Consider the following 20,986-nt stretch of genomic DNA (forward strand, 5'->3'; position numbering starts at 1 on the left):
GAGAACAGTAAATCCCCAAAAACGACATCAAGAATACAACTGTATCAATTGGTAAGGTCTAGTCCTATATGAGTCAATTTAAACCATTCTGTCTATTCAACACTTTGAATATCTGTGATCGAGTATGTTGGTCCAAGTGATCAATGTACTGTACAATCCCCATTTTTTATGAAAACTTATGATGCTGTTATAAATGTCAATTTGGGCTGATTTGCAGTCAAAATATAGTAATTGTAACAATTTCATCTTCACTTTCACTAGGGAAGGCGAGTACTTAGATATCCAGTACTGTAAAATGACAGAGACAGTAACTAGATTGGATAATAAAGGAGTAAATGAAGTGGGAGACAAACTTAAAATAAGATTTTAAACCTACCGGTAAATCTTTTTCTTATAGTCCGTAGAGGATGCTGGGGACTCCGTAAGGACCATGGGGATAGACGGGCTCCGCAGGAGACATGGGCACTTTAAGAAAGACTTTAGGTATGGGTGTGCACTGGCTCCTCCCTCTATGCCCCTCCTCCAGACCTCAGTTAGAGAAACTGTGCCCAGAGGAGACGGAAAGTACGAGGAACGGATTTTTGTTAATCCAAGGGCAAGATTCATACCAGCCACACCAATCACACCGTATAACTTGTGATATACTAACCAGTTAACAGTATGAATACAACATAGCATCAGTCCAAGACCGATGAAAACTATAACATAACCCTTATGTAAGCAAAACTATATACAAGTCTTGCAGAAGTAGTCCGCACTTCGGATGGGCGCCCAGCATCCTCTACGGACTACGAGAAAAAGATTTACTGGTAGGTTTAAAATCTTATTTTCTCTTACGTCCTAGAGGATGCTGGGGACTCCATAAGGACCATGGGGATTATACCAAAGCTCCCAAACGGGCGGGAGAGTGCGGATGACTCTGCAGCACCGATTGAGCAAACAGGAGGTCCTCCTCAGCCAGGGTATCAAACTTATAGAATTTTGCAAAGGTGTTTAAACCCGCCCAAGTAGCAGCTCGGCATAGTTGTAGTGCCGAGACCCCTCGGGCATCCGCTCTATCCATATGGAAAACCAGATAGTGGCTTTTATGAGACAAAGCCGCCAATTCCGACACTCGCCTCGCCGAAGCCAAGGCTAATAACATGACCACCTTCCAAGTGAGATATTTTAACTCCACCGTTTGAAGTGGTTCAAACCAGTGCGACTTAAGGAAATTCAACACCACGTTAAGGTCCCAAGGCGCCACCGGAGGTATAAAAGGAGGCTGAATATGCAGCACTCCCTTCACAAAAGTCTGTACTTCTGGGAGAGAAGCCAATTCTTTTTGAAAGAAAATGGATAAGGCCGAAATCTGAACCTTAATGGAGCCTAATTTTAGGCCCAAATTCACTCCAGTCTGTAGGAAGTGAAGGAAATGGCCCAGATGGAATTCTTCCATAGGAGCATTCCTGGCCTCACACCAAGAAACATATTTTCGCCATATACGGTGATAATGTTTAGCTGTCACGTCCTTCCTAGCCTTTATCAGCGTAGGAATGACCTCATCCGGAATGCCTTTTTCCGCTAGGATCCTGCGTTCAACCGGCATGCCGTCAAACGCAGCCGCGGAAAGTCTTGGAACAGACAGGGCCCCTGTTGCAACAGGTCCTGTCATAGAGGAAGAGGCCACAGATCTTCTGTGAGCATTTCCATCAGATCCGGATATCAGGTCCTTCGTGGCCAATCTGGAACAATGAAAATTGTTCTCACTCCTCTTTTTCTTATTATTCTCAACACCTTTGGGATGAGAGGAAGAGGAGGAAACACATAAACCGACTGGAACACCCACGGTGTCACTAGGGCATCTACAGCTACCGCCTGAGGGTCTTTTGATCTGGCACAATACCTCTGCAGCTTTTTGTTGAGGCGGGATGCCATCATGTCTGTCTGGGGCAGTCCCCACTGACTTGCAATCTGTGCGAAGACTTCCTGATGAAGTCCCCACTCTCCTGGATGCAGGTCGTGTCTGCTGAGGAAGTCTGCTTCCCAGTTGACCACTCCTGGAATGAACACTGCTGACAGTCCGCTTACATGATTTTCCGCCCAGCGAAGAATCCTGGCGGCTTCCGCCATTGCCACTCTGCTCCTTGTGCCGCCCTGGCGGTTTACATGAGCCACTGCGGTGATGTTGTCTGACTGTATAAGAACTGAAGGTGAGCACTCTGCAGCCACCACAGGAGAGATACCCTGGCTCTGGGGGACAGGGTGATCAACCGATGCATTTGTAGATGTGACCCGGACCACTTGTCCAATAGGTCCCATTGGAAAGTCCTTGCATGGAACATGCCGAAGGGAATGGCATCGTATGATGCCACCATCTTTCCCAGGACTCGAGTGCAGTGGTGCACTGACACCTGTTTTGGCTTCAATAAGTTCCTGACTAGAGTCATGAGTTCCTGAGCTTTTTCTATCGGAAGATAAACCTTTTTCTGGTCTGTATGCAGAATCAAGCCCAAGAAAGTCAGACGAGTCGTAGGAACCAACTGCGACTTCGGGATATTGAGAATCCAGCCGTGTTGCTGTAACACCTTCAGTGAAAGTGACACACAGTTCAGTAACTGCTCTCTTGATCTCGCTTTTATGAGGAGATCGTCCAAGTACGGGATAATTGTGACACCTTGCTTGCGCAGGAGCACCATCATGTCTGCCATTACCTTGGTGAAAATTCTCAGGGCCGTGGAAAGCCCAAACGGCAACGTCTGAAATTGGTAATGACAATCCTGTACCGCAAATCTCAGGAACGCCTGATGAGGTGGATAAATGGGAACATGATGGTATGCATCCTTTATGTCCAGAGATACCATAAAATCCCCCCCTTCCAGGCTGGCGATGACCGCTCTGAGCGATTCCATCTTGAACTTGAACCTCTTCAAGTATAGGTTCAGGGATTTTAAATTTAAAATGGGTCTGACCGAACCGTCCGGTTTCGGGACCACAAATAGGGTTGAGTAATATCCCCTCCCTTGTTGAAGCAGGGGAACCTTGACCACCACCAATTGCAGATACAATTTGTGAATTGCATTTAAGACTATCTCCCTTTCCGGGGGAGAAGCTGGTAGGGCCGATTTGAAAAACCGGCGAGGAGGCACCTCTTCGAATTCCAGCTTGTAACCCTGGGAAACAATTTCTATTGCCCAGGGATCCACCTGTGAGTGAACCCAGATGTGGCTGAAAACTCGAAGACATGCCCCCACTGGGGCGGACTCCTGTAGCGGAGCCCCAGCGTCATGCGGTGGATTTTGTAGAGGCCGGTGAGGACTTCTGTTCCTGGGAACTAGCTGTGTTGTGCAACTTTTTTCCTCTGCCCTTACCTCTGTCAAGAAAGGACGCACCTCGTACTTTTTTGTTTCTTTGTGATCGAAAGGACTGCATTTGATAATGTGGCACTTTCTTAGACTGTGAGGGAATATAAGGTAGAAAATTTGATTTACCAGCTGTAGCTGTGGAGACCAGGTCTGAAAGTCCTTCCCCAAACAATTCCTTACCCTTGTACGGTAAAACCTCCATATGCCTCTTTGAGTCGGCATCACCTGTCCATTGCCGGGTCCATAGGACTCATCTAGCAGAAATGGACATCGCGTTGATTCTAGAACCCAGTAGACTAATGTCTCTTTGAGCATCTCTCATATATAAGACCACATCTTTTATATGTCCCAGGGTCAAAAAAATGGGATCCTTATCTAGGGTCTCAATATCCACTGATAAGGTATCTGTCCATGCTGCTACCGCGCTACAAACCCAGGCCGACGCAATCGCCGGTCTGAGTAAGGTGCCAGAATGTGTGTAAATGGACTTCAAGATAACCTCCTGCTTGCGGTCAGCAGGGACCCTGAGGGTAGCCGTGTCTTGGGATGGCAGCGCTACCTTTTTGGATAAGCATGTTAATGCCTTATCCACCTTAGGGGAGGATTCCCACCGTATCCTGTCCGTTGGCGGGAAAGGATACGCCATAAGAATCCTTTTGGGAATCTGCAGTTTTTTGTCTGGAGATTCCCAAGCTTTTACACTTAATTCATTCAACTCATGTGAGGGGGGAAAGGTTACCTCAGGTTTCTTCCCCTTATACATGTGTACCCTCGTGTCAGGGACAGGGGGTTCCCTGTGATATGCAAAACATCTTTTATTGCAATGATCATATATCGAATACATTTAGCCACTTTTTGCTGTAATTTTGCATCATCGTAGTCGACACTGGAGTCAGAATCCGTGTCGGTATCTGTGTCTACAATTTGGGGTAGTGGGCGCTTTTGAGACCCCGAAGGTCCCTGCGACATAGGGACAGACATGGGTTGACTCCCTGGCTGTTCCCTAGCTTCAGCTTTGTCTAATCTTTTGTGCAATAAATTTACATTAGCACTTAAAACCTTCCACATATCCATCCAGTCAGGTGTCGGCGTTGTCGACGGAGACACCACACTCATTCTCTCCTCCTCCCCCTGAAAGCCTTCTACCTCAGACATGTCGACACACGCGTACCGACACACCACACACTCAGGGAATCCTCTTATCTGAAGACAGTTCCCCCACAAGGCCCTTTGGAGAGACATAGAGAGAGTATGCCAGCACACACCCAGCACTATATGACCCAGGAAAAAACACTATATATATATATGTTTACCCAGTAGCGCTGTTTTACATGTATAAATGCACCAAATTATGTGCCCCCCCCTTATTCAAAACCCTCTTTCACCGTGGTTAAGCAGGGGAGAGTCCGGGAAGTTTCCTCTCAGCGCTGTGCTGTGGAGAAAATGGCGCTGGTGAGTGCTGAGGGAGAAGCCCCGCCCCCTCGGCGGCGGGCTTCTGTCCCGCTCAAATATACTGAAACTGGCGGGGGCTCATTATATATACAGTGCCCAACTGTATATATGTCTATTTTTGCCAGAAAGAGGTTTATATGCTGCCCAGGGCACCCCCCCCCTATGCCCTGCACCCTTACAGTGACTGCCGTGTGTGAGGTGTATGGGAGCTATGGCGCACAGCTTCACCGCTGTGCATTACCTCAGTGAAGATCATGGAGTCTTCTGCCGCCTTTGAAGTCTTCTTTTCTTCTCATACTCAGCCGGCTTCTATCTTCCGGCTCTGTGACGAGGACGGCGGCGCGGCTCTGGGACGGACGGTGAGGGTGAGACCTGCGTACCGATCCCTCTGGAGCTAATGGTGTCCAGTAGCCTAAGAAGCAGAGCCTTGAAACTCAAAGAAGTAGGTCTGCTTCTCTCCCCTCAGTCCCTCGATGCAGGGAGTCTGTTGCCAGCAGGCTTCATGAAAATAAAAAAAACTAACAAAATACTTTCTGACAGGAAACTCAGGAGAGCTCCCTGTAATGCACCCAGTCTCCTCTGGGCGCAGTAGTAAAACTGAGGTCTGGAGGAGGGGCATAGAGGGAGGAGCCAGTGCACACGCATACCTAAAGTCTTTCTTAAAGTGCCCATGTCTCCTGCGGAGCCCGTCTATCCCCATGGTCCTTACGGAGTCCCCAGCATCCTCTAGGACGTAATAAAAATTCCAGTGAGAGAAATTAGAAATGAAACATGCAAGTGGGACAGGAAAAACTCTAACATGCAGAATACAGTTAATATAATTAATTACTTTGTTCCAGAATCGCCTGATATAGCCACATTCCCACATACAATGATAAAAGGAGGCAGAAAGGCAATGACAGTTGTAGCATTCTCCCAACATATCTGGATGGAAATGAGCATATTGGGCCGGTGAGACGTATGCTCATTGTAATGTACGAAAATGAACCTTCTGGAGATAGGAGGACAATAAAATCTTCATAGTACTGTTATAATGTGCACTGAAAGAGTGTGTGCTTTTTAAGGTCTGGATATCAGTAAGCAATTGTTGGAGCAACCTATCCCAACAGGTATCGGAAGATGAGGTCACTAAAGTGGTGTATACATATTTAATATGGAAAGGAGAGTGTGCAGAGAGAAAGAGAGAGTACAAGATTCTCAAAAGGTCTGCAATGGAAGGGGCTGTAGATTTAGTTGAGTGAGGAGTAGATATGGAAGTGAGGTAGTGGCAGACCTGGACATACATATAAAAGTGAGTGTGAGGGAGGTTGTATTCATCACGGAGGGTCTCGAATTGATACATAAACCCTCCCGCGTCAAAAACCTTGGAAAAGTAAGAGAGCACAACATGCCACCAAGATTTGAAATGTGAATTGGTAATTTAGGGAGTGAAAGCAGGGTTACCCCAAAGGGGGATACGGGGGGAATGTAAGAAACTGGAATGTGTTTTCCTGTAAAGAGCTACTCAAGAATGGTATATGTAGCAAAATAAGGGGTTGTGAAGTATACCCAAGGGGATATCAGAAGATCTAGAATGGAGAAGAAAACAGAGCCTCATCTAAACTAGAATCTGTGAAAGTATTCCTTGACAGCAACCAATCCATAGCATTCCAAATCATAATGGAGATGGAGTAGGAACTAAAGTCCGATACCCCTATACCACCCAGTCTTTTTGGGGCTAACATCTTCACCAGGGCTATTGAAGGCTTCTTGCCTTTCCATATAAATTTAGTCATAATCCTACAAATGCCAGATCCTATGGGTAAAGACTGATTGGCAGCATCTGTATTAAATAAAATAATTTGGGGAAAAATATACTCCAGAGAACTTCTACACGACCTAGGGTGGAGAGAGGGAGCAATTTTTAAGTATCAAGCACGATAGTAAGTTTCACTAAGACGGGAGAGAAATTATCCTTATACAAATTTGCAAGAGCTGCCGAAATTTAAACCCCAAGATAGGAAAATTTAGAGCGGGCAATCTTAAATGGGGAGGACAAGAAATCAAAAGAAGAATAAGGAGAAGAGAAGTCATTTAAAGAACTCAAAGGTAAGAGCTCCAACTTGGAGACATTGACCTGGTACTCAGCCTGAGCCCCAAAGGTTTCCATAAGGTTAAGTAATTTAGGGATGTAGGATGACGTGTTAGATACAAACAACAACATGTAGTCAGCAAATAGGGCTAATATCAGGTCAGTGTCACCAACTCAGACCCCCCGGAATATTGCAGACTGGTGTTTGGGAATGGCTTATGATTCTAAAGCAATGGCAAATAACAGAGTAGAGAGTGGGACACCCCTGCCTAGTGCCTTTAAATATATTTAATGGGTTGAAAGGTAACCATTATATGAAATATGGGTCTGGAGGTTAGAGTACAAGACTATCAGGATGTTAATGAAAGAGTCAGGGAACCCGATCGTGTAAGGGTGATAAAGCGATGATTCCACTCAGCTAAATAAAAAGTCTTTTTGACATTTAAAGAAATAAGGCAACGATCCGATGAAGAAGGGGAGGAGGTAGAGGAATAAACAGCTGAGAGGACTCTGCATACATTTACCTCAGAGTGGCGACCCTATATAAATTCAGTCGGGTCCGGGTGTATGAGGGTCGGGAGCAGTGCCTTCATTCTTTCTGCAAGAATGTTTGTAAATATTTTAAAATCAGTGTTTAATAAGGATATAAGATGGTATGAACCAGGGAGGGAAAGATCCCTTCCGGGCTTAGAGAAAACTTTCAAGATAGCAGAGTTAAAATATAAAGGCAGAGGCTCAGCAGCAAAAACATTAGTTAATACTTTCACTAGAGAGTCACCAATCTGAGGTAAAATAATCTTGTAAAATTCATTACTAAAGCCATCTGGCCCAGGAGCTTTATGGGCCTTCAGTTGTTTTACTACAAAATTAAATTCCCCTAGAGAAATAGCGATGGACAATGTCTGCACTAGCTCAGTATTTGGGGTTAAGGAGTACCAGAAATTCGGAGGAAGAGGGGTATGAGGAGAATTAGGAGAAACAGAAGAAGGGAGACCAGAGTATAAATCAGTATAAAACAATCTCATGTGCTCCGCAGTCTCAGAGGCAGAGGTAGTCAGAGACCCCTGAGGAGTGCGGAGAGGTTGAGTGACCATAGGAGGCAGGACTCCTTTAAGGAGATCTGTGAGTAATTACCCAGTTTTATCTCCAAACTTAAGTTAGCGGTAATTAACCAAGAACAAGTAACAATCTTCCTGTGATTGCATAAATTCATAAAAATGAGTTTTGGCCATTAAATACTGTTTAGTATGAGGAGAAGGACAAGTCTTATATTGCTGGACGGCTGTTGTCAAGGGCAACTGTAAGTATTTGGCTGAGTATTTTTTGTTCACCGCAGAAATGTAAGATATAATATTACACCTAAGGACAGCCTTAGTTGTCATCCAAAATAATAAAGGATCTGATTCTAGATGAGTATGATTGTAATTTACGATTCTTACATTTTAACGAGGAGGAGAGATAAGAGGGGAACCTCCATTGCTTGGGAGAGTCATCATTGTGCGCTACGGTCAAAGAGATCGTTATGAGGGCATTATCCGATTATGGAAATGGGTTCTATATGGGCATCAATAACATTAGGGAAAATAGATTGAGAAAGGAACAGGTATGGAGAACGTATGATGGGCAGCCCTCTCGGCTTACTTCCAGAGGATGCTTACAAATTGGTGACCAATTGGTGACCACCAATTTGCGTTGCACAGGGGGGCTGGTGCATTCCAGCTCTATCAGCTCCAGCGGCACCAGATCACCAAGAGAGACCCATAGCTTGGCCTGTAGAAAAACAATAGAAACATACATAAATCAAAGAGGAAATCTTTACATAGTATTAAGATATAATACAATATAAGACCACACAGACAGACAATAATGCACAATTCGACAGAATCATGCTAAATCAACGAATTCCAATTGATTTTGTCATTGAGACCTGCTGGCTTAATAGTACCCAGTCTCACAATCCACCTTGATTCGTTGATAAACAGAGCCTTGGCTCTGTCAAACCCCCCCTGCAGAGAAGCAGGCACATGATCAATCATAAAATATTTGACAGATTCCTGGGGATGCATTAATTTGAGAAAATGACGTGCTATCAGCAGTTGGTCCACGTTCCTACCCTGTAAATTCAGTTTTAATGCAGACCTATGCAATATATGGGTGGTCTATCCAACATAGTATAAACCACAAGGACAGACCACCACGTAAACCAGAAGTGATGTATTACATGTTAATGCATGCCTGATGTCATAGACCTTCTCAAGATATGGATATTTAAATTTTTTACATTGTAACAAGAACTTACAGGTGGTACTGTCATTACAACCATAGCAGCCAGACGGCTTCTTATAGACATTGGGTAATGTTGGCTCATTACGTCCAGAAATGTCCGAATTAACCAATCTATCCCGCAAGTTAGTGCCACGTCTAAACGCAGCCACTGATCTAAGGTTCCTGAACATGGGCAATTCCCTATCTGAACAAACAATGGGCCAATGCCTTTGATGCTCTCTTGATGATATGGCGAGCAGTAGTAAAATCACTACTCCAAGGGAGAATGCTATCCTGGTCCCTTGGTGTTGAGTTCAACAATTGTTCCCTCGGCATAGTTAATACCTTTTCTTTCTGAGCTAATAGAGAATTTAAATCATACTCTCTGTTCCAAAATGTATTTATGATGATGTCTAATTCTTGACAGACTTTAGAAGAGACACTAGTAATCCATGCTGCCCGTATCATCTGAGATAATGGTAAACCCTTTTTCAATGCTCAGGGTGATGGCTCGATGCCATTAGCAGGGTGTTCTTATCAGTTGATTTACTGTACACTCCTGTTTCAAATTTACTGTGACATGTACTGTACATCAAGGAAATTTGCCTCATAGGAACTGCAGACATGGGTAAATTTAATAAGTGATTCCATACCATTGATTTCCAACATCATGTTCTCAAAGATTTCAATACCCCCTGACCACAACATAAACACCACATCGATGTATCTTTTAAACATCAATATGTTCCTTTTTCTCTCTGGGACATCAAAGAACAAACATGTTTCCTGTTCAAACATGTAAATATTGGCATAGCTGGGGGATACAGAAAACCCCATAGCACACCCACGTTTCTGCAAATAGAACATGCTATTGAACATTAAATAATTGCGATTCAAAGTTAGATTCAATAATGTTAGAAATAATTCATGATCAAATACAGAATCAGGTACATTATTCTCAATAAATCGCTTCATTGCCAGCATCCCTCCACTGTGTGGGATGCTGGTGTAAAGACTGCAAATATCCAAACAACACAACAAAATGCTAGCTGGAACCTCACAAAAGTCCCTCAGGACATTTTCAAAAAGGGGAAGTATCCTTAAGAAAGGTTTCCTGACCACCTAGACCAGGTTGGTGGACACAGTCCAATTGTTGGGACACAGGAGAATACAATGAGTCTCGGGAGGAGATTATAGGCCTCCCAGGGGGCCTCTTACAGTTTTTATGCAACTTAGGCAGTGTGTATAACACTGGTACCTTTGGGTTTAACGTACACAAAGCTTCAAAGCATCTTTTTGAATTTTTTTTTACCATCCAGGGCCACCTTCAAAATATCCGCCAGTTCTTTTTGATACTGTACTGTAGGATCATGCTGTAATTTACAATAATTATTGTAAATTAATAATTTATTATAAATTACAGCATGCAGTTACGGTATGCAGATCTTCTCAGAGAGGCGAGTAAGAATTCCACACTGAGAACCAATGAAAGAATTTTCTGCGCACTGTATTTATTAATGGCTGTTCCTTAAATGGAACTTAATATCCTCACATACGTTCAACATTATAATAATATTAAGTTAACTATATATTGTTGCAACAATCAAGAACAGTAAAATGTTTTTTTATTGCACTGGAACCCTTGTCTCCATCTCTTTTTGATGCTCCGTTTCACTGGATCACCTAAATGCATAGGGTTATTGCAATTTCTATCACATTAACTCTACAAGGTGCTCGCAACAGACTAAAATGCACAATACATTCCCCGAAAACTGGATCAATCAGTGTGACTTCAGCCAACTGTATGAGTAGGTGCCCTGTTCACAGTATAAAGTTCCTTGCCGGCTTATCTGGGTACTCTTTTCCCTACGTTAGTGCACATTAAGAACGATACCTGCAAGAGGGTGTATTAACTGGTTTATGCCTCTGTTGAATGAGACTAGTGTCTCTTTAAGGATGAATCTTTATTATCAGTCTCTGAAGTGGTGACTTATTTGGCTAGGTCTCCTCAAACCCCATTCCTGTAGAAATCTGGATAAACTGTAAAAGTAATTGTATTCCAGTAAGAAACTTTGATACATGTAGGTAACAATACAGCTGGTGGGATCCTGTTATATCTCTAAATGTCAGTGGTGTGGACAGTAGGGAAATTATGGACTAAGAGCTCCTTAACGAAATGGTAAGTATTCCCTATAACAATGGTAGGTGAGAGACAATAATTTCCTGACAGACTTTAGATGCCACGGGATGTGGTAATACTTAGTATTTCTCTAAAAGTTTATCAGCGGTTCCTGCAGATGCTATGCTTACTGGGAAATTATAAGCTATTGGCAACTTTCAATCTTTGCCTGATGCTGGGCATATAGGTACCTGAGAGAGTGGTCTGGCTACACTGTATTTCAATAGGGCATCTGTTCAGGATACTGCAATGTCTCAGATGAGTTTATGATCTCAGCATATGGGGCTCAATCAATAAATAGCTGTCACTGTAGTGGCATGCATAAGCTGAAATATTCGCTAGCCTGTGTCCCACTGCTATCGCTATGTGTGCAAAGATGCTATGCCAGCTATATATAACTTCACTGACCGTCTCACTAAGGGGTCTATTCATGTAAGAATGCAATGTTTATGTTTAACTTTTCACTAAACATCGCATTCTTATTTCAGGGGTTTTTTCAGATTTCTAACGCAATTCATTAATACTTACCTGTTCCCTGATGCAATGCGGTATCCGGCTGTTCCGCGATCCCGGCTTCTCCAGTCTTCTCTCTTCATACCGCGGCTGGGGTCTTCTGCACATGCTCAGTGTCGTCCCCCCACCTCCAGGTGTCATCTGTGCATGCTCCGGGGAAACGAGACCTCCAGCGGCGGGCAAGGGTAGCAAGGAGGAGGTGACCCAGGCATATGAAAATGCATATGCCGTGGGCTCCTCTGATTGGCTCTTGTCACGGAAGGGGGCGAGGAGAAGGCAGGAGACTGACGTCTTCATTGCTCTTCTCCTGTACAAGCCTCCCCATCGTCTGTCTGAGATGGCGATGGGGTTTTGCGAAGGATAACGGAAAACTGGGCTTTCCGTTCCTACATGAATTGCAGTCACCATACAAACGTATGGTGATGCGATTCAGCCACAGAGCGGGGGTGCCGCTGGGGAAGTTAGGGACTTCTCCACGGTAACCCGCTCTGTGAATTGCGGTAAGCATAAAAAATGCCCTGTTTACCGCAAAACAGGGCTTTTCTCTGCTGCATGAATAGACCCCTAAAAATGGTCAGAGCAGCACACCATGTACAGCAACTCCGGTTCCACCTCCTGGCCCACCTGCTGTATATCTCTTCTCAATACTGATTAGAGATGGCTACTGACTCACTGTCTCAACACAGTGACTCAAATCATCAGGAAGTATGAATGATTCGAGTCACTCACTGTTTAATGAGTCGAGACAGCTGCAGCAGTAGCCTCTCTCAGCCAGAGGGAGGAAACTCAGTGTGTCCTTCAGTCAGTGTCTTCTGCTGAGTGTCTTTAGCTGTGATTGGCCAGAGGCTATACCAGGTGACACCCAGTGGGAGGGGGGAGGGAGCAGTCACGACTCACAAGTCAGTGAGTGCTGTGCTGCTCTGCCTGATCCATTTCATGAATCATGATTCATCCTGAGTCTGCCTGTGAGTTGAGACAGTTGTACACTGTGTAGACTCAGTGACTCAGTGGATGGATCTGATTCATGCAGCATAAGCCTGCAGGAGGTGGAGCCCCTGTGGTACAGTGTTCTCAACTCACTGTACCGCCCCTGTGGTACAGTGTTCTCAACTCACTGTTCCTGCTCAATGTGATTGTGGGTGGCAAACTCCCTGGAGGCTAGATAGTGGATAATATAATAAATCCAAACCCACCTAAAAAAAAGGGCACCTAAAATCATCCAAATAGCAAAGTATGCAAAGTAAAAAAAAATGTTTTTATTTGGTTTAGTTACAGACTGAATGATGTGTTGCACAGCTGTTAAGCCTTCTTTCCTCAACCAGAAGTAATGTGCATATTCTGTAAGTAGTATGCAATAAGTGGTTATTAATAATATATCAACATAACACTGAATCTATGTTAATATATTATTAACAATCAGTGCATAAGCAGCTGCCTCCCCCAGATGCACTGCACAATCACTGCAGCTGAATAACTCCCTCCATGAGTCCAGCACTGATCTGCCAGCACTGGCAACTCACTGATTCATGTGCAGTCTCTGCAATACATTAAAATACAAATGAGTCATGACTCATGTGCCGAGACACTGACTCGAGACACTTCACTGAACTGAGTCATGACTAATTACTGATGCCCCTGAGGTGACTCCGCCTATGTTTGTCACTCACAATTTCAGGCCACCTCCTGCAGATGTCTAGTCCAGGGAAGCGCCGCCTTCGTTCTGCCTAGAGGGAGATTTCATCACTGGAGACCCACTGTTGACACCACCCACAGCTGCACAGAACACCGCCCAGGGACGCCTCCTTCGATCTGCCCAGCAGGGGATGCAACGCCGGAATACCGCTGCTGCCCACGGCAAGTGTTTCAGCTGCAAGCTCACTCCACACAAAACCAGAGCCATCGGAGGTCTCTCTGAAGTACTTTCCACCAGGTACAGTCACAATTTAGGTAGTTATGTCCTCCTGACATGGCCCGGTAGCAGAGCGCAGTCTCTTTCTCCAGATCTCTACCCCAGGTGCCGCACCAACCGTTTTTTGGGTTCCCTCTTTATCCTCTTTCCTCAGTTGTCCGGTTCTGTCCTGCCAGTCGTTATCTACACAAGCTGGTTTGTATTCCCCAGCCCCACATAAATAAACCCCTTTTCAAGGGTATAGGCTTGTTTCAGTGTACCCACAGTCTCTGCAACACTGCTGCGTGGGTCGGTCCAACATCCCTCAGTGAGGGGGAACATTTATTAACAGAATTTCTCTCCCAAGAGAGCAACTATAGTTTTATTCTAACATCCCTCTGTGAGGGCATTTGTACATATATGAACTTTTAGTTTTACTTATTTATATTTGTACGCAACACATAGAGAAGCTATATAACTATAACTTGTACATTCCATCTCTAACACAGGGAACGTAGCAGGGTATTACATATGCATTGCTGGAAGTATTATATTTGTCATTGATAACAGTACCTGTCACCAGTGAAGTTTTCAAGTCTAAATTCGCTAACAAACTCTCTCTCACACACACACACACACACACACACACACACGTTTCTTTTTTTTAGAATCCAGTTAATCTACAGTATCAGAATGTTTTTGGATGTTCTCCCCACACACATAAGGATACATATAAACTCCAAACAGATGGGCTGTAGTTGGGAATTTAACTCATGGCTCATGTACTGAGAGGCAGCAGTTTTAACCTCTGTGTCTTCCTAGATTATACAAATGTTGTTGCCTTTGTAGCAATAAATATAGATAAATATTGGCATACATACAAGGTATGCCCATTGTTGTCCCCTCACTAATTTTTTTTTTTTTTGGTAATGCAAATTCCATTACTGCAATAAGGAATTCTCAAATACTGTATGTAAAAAGCCATTTATGCTATGAAATATTTAATTGCCCTATTTCCAATATCATGTTTACTGCTGAAATAGATTCATTTTTTTCATGTGGTCTGTTTTCATCTACTGTTGGGATGGTATCGTGATCCCAGCACTTGATATGCCAGCATTCAGAATACAAACATCTACTTGGTAAGCATACCACCTCTAATCCCAATCCTCCCTAACCCTCCTCATTGGTGCCTAACTCTAACCCCCTCCCTAACCCTACAGCCTAAACCGAACCCTCTCCCCACAGCCTAACTGTACCCCCCACAGCCTAACCCTAACACTCCCACCGCTGCAGCCTAAACCTAGTAACCACCCCAGCGGCTTGCCAGACTGTAATGCCAACAGTCCTTCATTCAGGATCCCAGCACCAGCATTTTGATCCATGTTGGGTTCCTAGTGTTGGTTATGGCGTTGGTATTCCTACTGCTGGGATCCTGACCAGATCCCCTACTGTTATGTCAATCAGCTTCCCTAGCACATCAAGAGTGCCTTTTACATATGATGATGATGATGTTGTCACATAATCAGATGTGTACCCAGGAAGATACATGATTGTACCATTAGACAATTTTTCAAACATTGGAATTTGGCAGGATCTGCCCTGTACAGATACATCAGGATAGTCAGCCGTGGGCAGTCACTGAATACTGGAGCAGACTGGACTTGGAACAGACTGGAACCAAACTGCAGGTGCTGGACCAGACTGTATCTGGACTTGGACTTGTCTGGAGTCAGATACTTGAACTGTACCAGACTTGGACCGGACTGGAAGTGGAAACTTTAACCGGAATGGAGACAGACTTGGATGATTCGCATGTGTATCTTGTCTCTGAGTGTAGGCCTGATGAGTACAGGAGTGCAGGATTATGTGCCATACTGCACTAAGTGGAAATGGCTGTGATTGAACAGGAACTGTCTTTGGATGTTGATGAAGAGAGACTGTGCTGCTGCGCGCTGGTTCAATGGCTGGACATAGATGTAAAGTACTCACTGAAACAAGATAGCTCACAGGCAAACAGAGGTTAATCACATGACAAAGTTCATGATCACTACAAAAGCCTTGTTGGAGGGCTGTGGTGAGCACAGTAATCAGGAGCAGGCTGCAGGCACAGATGGAGCCTCAAACAGAACTTTAGTCTGTAGTGAAGCTGCAGTAGAAACACAGACACTTGACCAAGCTGCAGTTCTTGCAGACTGAGAACCAGAAACCTTAAAGTTTTACTGAAGGTAGATATTAATGTCTGAAGTCTGTGTAATCTTATAATGGAGAAAGTGAAGCGCAGTTGACAGCAAGCAATGCAGACCAGGAATATGGCAAGGCAGTGTTAAATCAAAGGGAACTGTGGAATACACTCAGTAGCCAGGGAACATTCTGACTGGAGGGAATGCAATCAGCTGACATTCTCCAACAGCAACAGCATACCCCTCAACTGTACCTTTTTGGCAGGTACAGTACCTTTTTTCTATGGTCTATACCGATTTTTGACCCTCCATTTTTCCATTGCAAGTATAGGAAAAGGGGTGTGGCCAAGCCCCCTGTACCCGTGACCATGCCCCCTTTCCTAATTTGTACCGCTTTTTAGGTGTAAAATGTTGGAGGGTATGCAACAATTCACAGGACAAACAGGAAACCTGACCTGCAGGCGAGGCGACAAGGTAAATCTGATAAATAAAAGAACTTGATTGTTGTTGAAGACAGGAACATAACAGAATTACTGATTCTGAGATTTGCAGAAAGGTTAACAATTTTGTAATCAATTATGATCTTGTTAACTGTTAACTCTTTGTAGCTTGTATCATTTTTGTAGCTTAATTGCTTCTCTCATTTAGTTTTTATACTCTAAACCAGTGTTTCTTATTTTTTTTTGAGGATTTTTATTAGTACATTGCATTTATCTGTTTACAGATGTAGCTACGCTCTGATGCATAGCTGACATGGCAAGTCTGCACACCATTGATTCCTACTTACTGATCACAACTATTTGCCACCCGGCACGCCATGAGGCATGCTGCGATGTGTATGCCTTTGTGTACGCATAGTGGCAACAATGACCTACATCTGGCTACATCTGTACAATATTTTCTATCTTTGATTTCTCCATTGCCACTGTGCGCTCTATCATGCATTTGATCTTATATAATGCATCTAGGTCTTTTCAAATCAAAATTCATAAAGATGCTTACCTGTGAACAGATTTTATTGGGGGAAACAAATTAGATTTTTTTTTTCTTACATAAATGTCTTATTTATCTCAGTTTTCCTGATGTTAAATTGTATTTATCCTCATTTTGATTCTCCTGAATTGCCTCAAACAGAAATTATACTCCTCATAGGTCAATGAATAAAAAATTACCATACAACTTTCCTTATGCGGCAGCCAGTCAAAGAATTTACTCACAAAACTCAGTTATTTTTGAGTCCCAAAGCTTGTCTTTCAATAACTTTTTTTTTTAGGTCCTTTTCCTACAGTAGAAAAAGATCTGGGAGTATCAGGATAATCACAGGATACTTACTTCAAGTATTCTCAGTGCCTAAAGGGGGGTACACACGGAGAGATCCGTGCTTAAAATCTAAGCAATCTTGCTAGATTGCTTAGATTTTAAGCACGGATCTGCCGTGTGTATGCCCTCCAGCGATAGCGATGCGCGGTCCCGTGCATCGCTATCGCCGGTGCTAGATTGAGCCTGCATGCAGGCTCATGGGCCCTACACATATGGCGATGTGCCGCCGAGGTGCCCGACGGCCGATACGGCCGACGGGCGACCCGGCGGCGGGGGGGCAGTGACGGGGGGAGTGAAGTTTCTTCACTCCCCCCGTCACCCGGCTCCATAGACGTGCAGGCAAATATGGACGAGATCGTCCATATTGGCCTACATGCACAGCCGACGGGAGACCAGCGATGAACGAGCGCGGGGCCGCGCATCGTTCATCGCTGGAGCCTCCACACTGAAAGATATGAACGAGTTCTCGTTCATTTATGAACGAGATCGTTCATATCTTTCAAAAAATCGGCATGTGTGTAGGGCCTATATATCTAGCGGGTCGCTCACTTCACCGTTGTGTGAAGTGAGCGGCCCCCGTCGGCTTTCCCCCTCGCTCAGCACATCGTGCTGTGCTGAGCGGGGTGAGAGATGTGTGCTGAGCGGTCTGTGTTAAGATCGCTCAGCACACATCTCTCCCGTGAGTACAGTACTTTCCATCTTGCTCCCTGTTGTATGTACAGTAAGTGCCTTACAGCTTCATGATAACTGTCCAACACCTGACACTATAAACTTTTGATCACAGTGGGTCTAATTCAGAGGTGGATCAGCTGGGAACCTGCACTTCTGGCTAACTCAGACATCGCTACATCCGTCCCTAATTCTTTATTTGTATTTATTTTTAGGATAATGTAACTTTTTGCAGTCAAATATATCTACCTGCCAGCTCTGTAAATCTTTTTGTATCATTGTTGTTAATACAGTATTTACACATGCTATAAATACCTGTTAATAGTCAGTGATAAAAGGTTCAATTTATAAATTGTGATATATGAAATTTGTACAACAAGCATATGTGAATTAAAATTATAAATTTTATTAATCACAAAAGAAAATCTATCGCAATTAAGTAATATTAGTATAGTATAATGGGTGATAGCATGGATTTAAAATGTTTAATAATTGATGAAAGTAATTTATATATGAAATAGTATATTGATCTTTGCTATTTGTACCAGAACATATTTATAGTTGCTTACTTATTTATTTATTATGTTGATTAATTTATAAATATTGATTTTTTTACCGTGTGGCTTAATATGAAGCTTGATCAATGACAGAGAGATATCTTTCTTCACTGATTGCCTTTTTTTTTTTTTTTTTTTTTTTAGTAAGGTTAAGAGTCCTAAATTAGAATTCAGGAAGATACATTATCAATTTCATTGTTGTGTTAACCTAAGAGAAATAAACCTTTTGTTAAAAAATAAAAGCATGCAACCTTTTGTACATGTTATTATGTATCAAGTGAATAACTGTAAGGCAAAGTAAACTATATAGTGGCTGATGCTGAGTTGAATATACAGTATGCCCATTTATTTAGCATGAAATACAGTTTTGAATACAGCACATGTGCGTGTTGATATGAACATATGACATTTGTGCTCCTTTATGACTGAAGAGGTGTCATTGGGGATGCCTGAGAGCTGATGCAGATAGACAGTGATGATCATGGTGACCCTTGGCAGTTCTAATTAGCTGCTTTTGATTGGATTTTATTGCTGAATCCAAGAGGTTCTTTCTTTAATGCTTGTACTGTACCTCTGTTTTATGATTTTATATTAGTTTTATGAGTGTTCTGGCAAGATTTCTGAGTCATGCCCTGATGCCTATAAGACCTCTATATATTGTGCCAGTCCTCACTTTTTGACAGTTTTGAAAGTAGTGAACTTCAATTTAGTGAGAGCATGCGCTAATCTTTATCACCATGAATTCTGACCTGTGCAGAAAGTACAGCATAGGACTAATCATATAATAAAAAAGATAGGTCTTTTTATTTATTGTGTACAGACTCCGGAGCCTATTTATCACCATCCGCATCCAAGGATGCGGATGTGAGGTGATAAAATCGCCCGAATCTGCACTGTGATAATTGATTACACCGCATGGATGTATCAATTATCGCATGTAGGGACAGAGTTTGTGAGCAAGCTCTGTCACTGTGATGCCTGTCCGCAGCATCATTGGGGAATTTTCCAAAGTCCTGCTGCGCATACGTTGCCACCATCGACATCGCCGCAACCACCACCACCAAGTCACCCCCCCTCAGTCGTGACTATCCCCCCCATGCCTTGGACCCGTCCGCACTGTACATATACTCAACAGTCCTGTCAGCGCTGGCTAGCACGGAAGATTTCTGTGCATACCACTGAAGCAGTTAAAACATTTAGAGTGATACTAAAATAATGTAAAAAGGGTGTGAAAACACCCTTTTTCACATTTTCTTTGTCAAAATAATGTTAATAAATAGGCCCCTTAATGTTTTCATGTATGTTATTCACTAAATATACACATAACATTTATTACAACTGTGTGTATACAAAAAACACCCACAATAAAAACATCTATAATAGTACAATAATAAAACATATAAGACTATATGCTGGATATTAGGTCTATTATGATTATCAAGAAAATTTCTTTGCAAATGACTGCTGACATATGTGAGGTGTCCTTCCCACGCAGGTGGGTGTATATTTGATGTTGAGGAGGGCCCACATGTTGTTTTAGCTTTCCAATTTATAATCCAGTCCAACAGATAGTTCTTTATATACAAAATCAATGTGACAAAAATGTTATATAATTGGTGGTGCTAGCACCTGAATAGGAGGCAATAATAGCCATGATGTAATCCGTGCAAATTAATGGCAACAAGTCTCCTTGTGAGTTGTGACACATACAATGTTGGCTGCAACCACCTCACAGCCACTGGATGGTTCAATAGTAATAGCCCTCTCATCTTATGTCCGGCTTTCTACATCAGTAACTGAGGTGCATCTCCTTGTGGTGCGCCTCCTGATGTGCTGTGATGCTATCCAGCTGAACCTCCAGTACATAGGCAATGGCTTATAATGCCTGAACAGGCAGATGGGACCCTCAATGTCCAGTTTTGAAAGCAGTAAAATGCTGGAAGGATGGCTACTAGGTATGTCCAATAAACATTGCATTGTGAATTACATAACTTTAAGTTTTGCATATTCTAAATGCAATGTACTGTAGGTTTACTAACAATAACATGCGTCATTTCAGGTGATTAATGAAATGAGTGTCACTCCTGGATAATGGCACATCTATATGCATAAAAATGGCATAAAAAATCCTGACAGCATATACAAAATTTAAGTCATGATAAATATTGATGCCAAATAGAATCAACATGTGCTTACTGTTTGTCCATTGCAACATAGATACATTATAACATTGTATGAACTATATTCAATAGGGATAAAGTTATAGATTCTATAACTGAAATATTGAAAATTAATGAAATATAAAAAATAACAAAAAATTAAGATTATCACCAGTTAACAATAATAAAACTTTGAAAGATAGATGTTCGTTAAGACCTTCTTTTCAAGTCTGAAAGTCCATTGATCTTCTCTCTGGAGGAATCTTTTTCCATGGTCTCGAGTCATCTGGTACTTGGTCAATTATGATGTGATTAGCAGTTAGGAAATGTTTAGCAACAGTTGGTTGAACTCTTTATTATTCAAAGCACCCTGAATTTCTGAACAA

Source organism: Pseudophryne corroboree, chromosome 3 (genome assembly GCF_028390025.1).
Source record: "Pseudophryne corroboree isolate aPseCor3 chromosome 3, aPseCor3.hap2, whole genome shotgun sequence".
Classification (NCBI taxonomy): Eukaryota; Metazoa; Chordata; class Amphibia; order Anura; family Myobatrachidae; genus Pseudophryne; species Pseudophryne corroboree.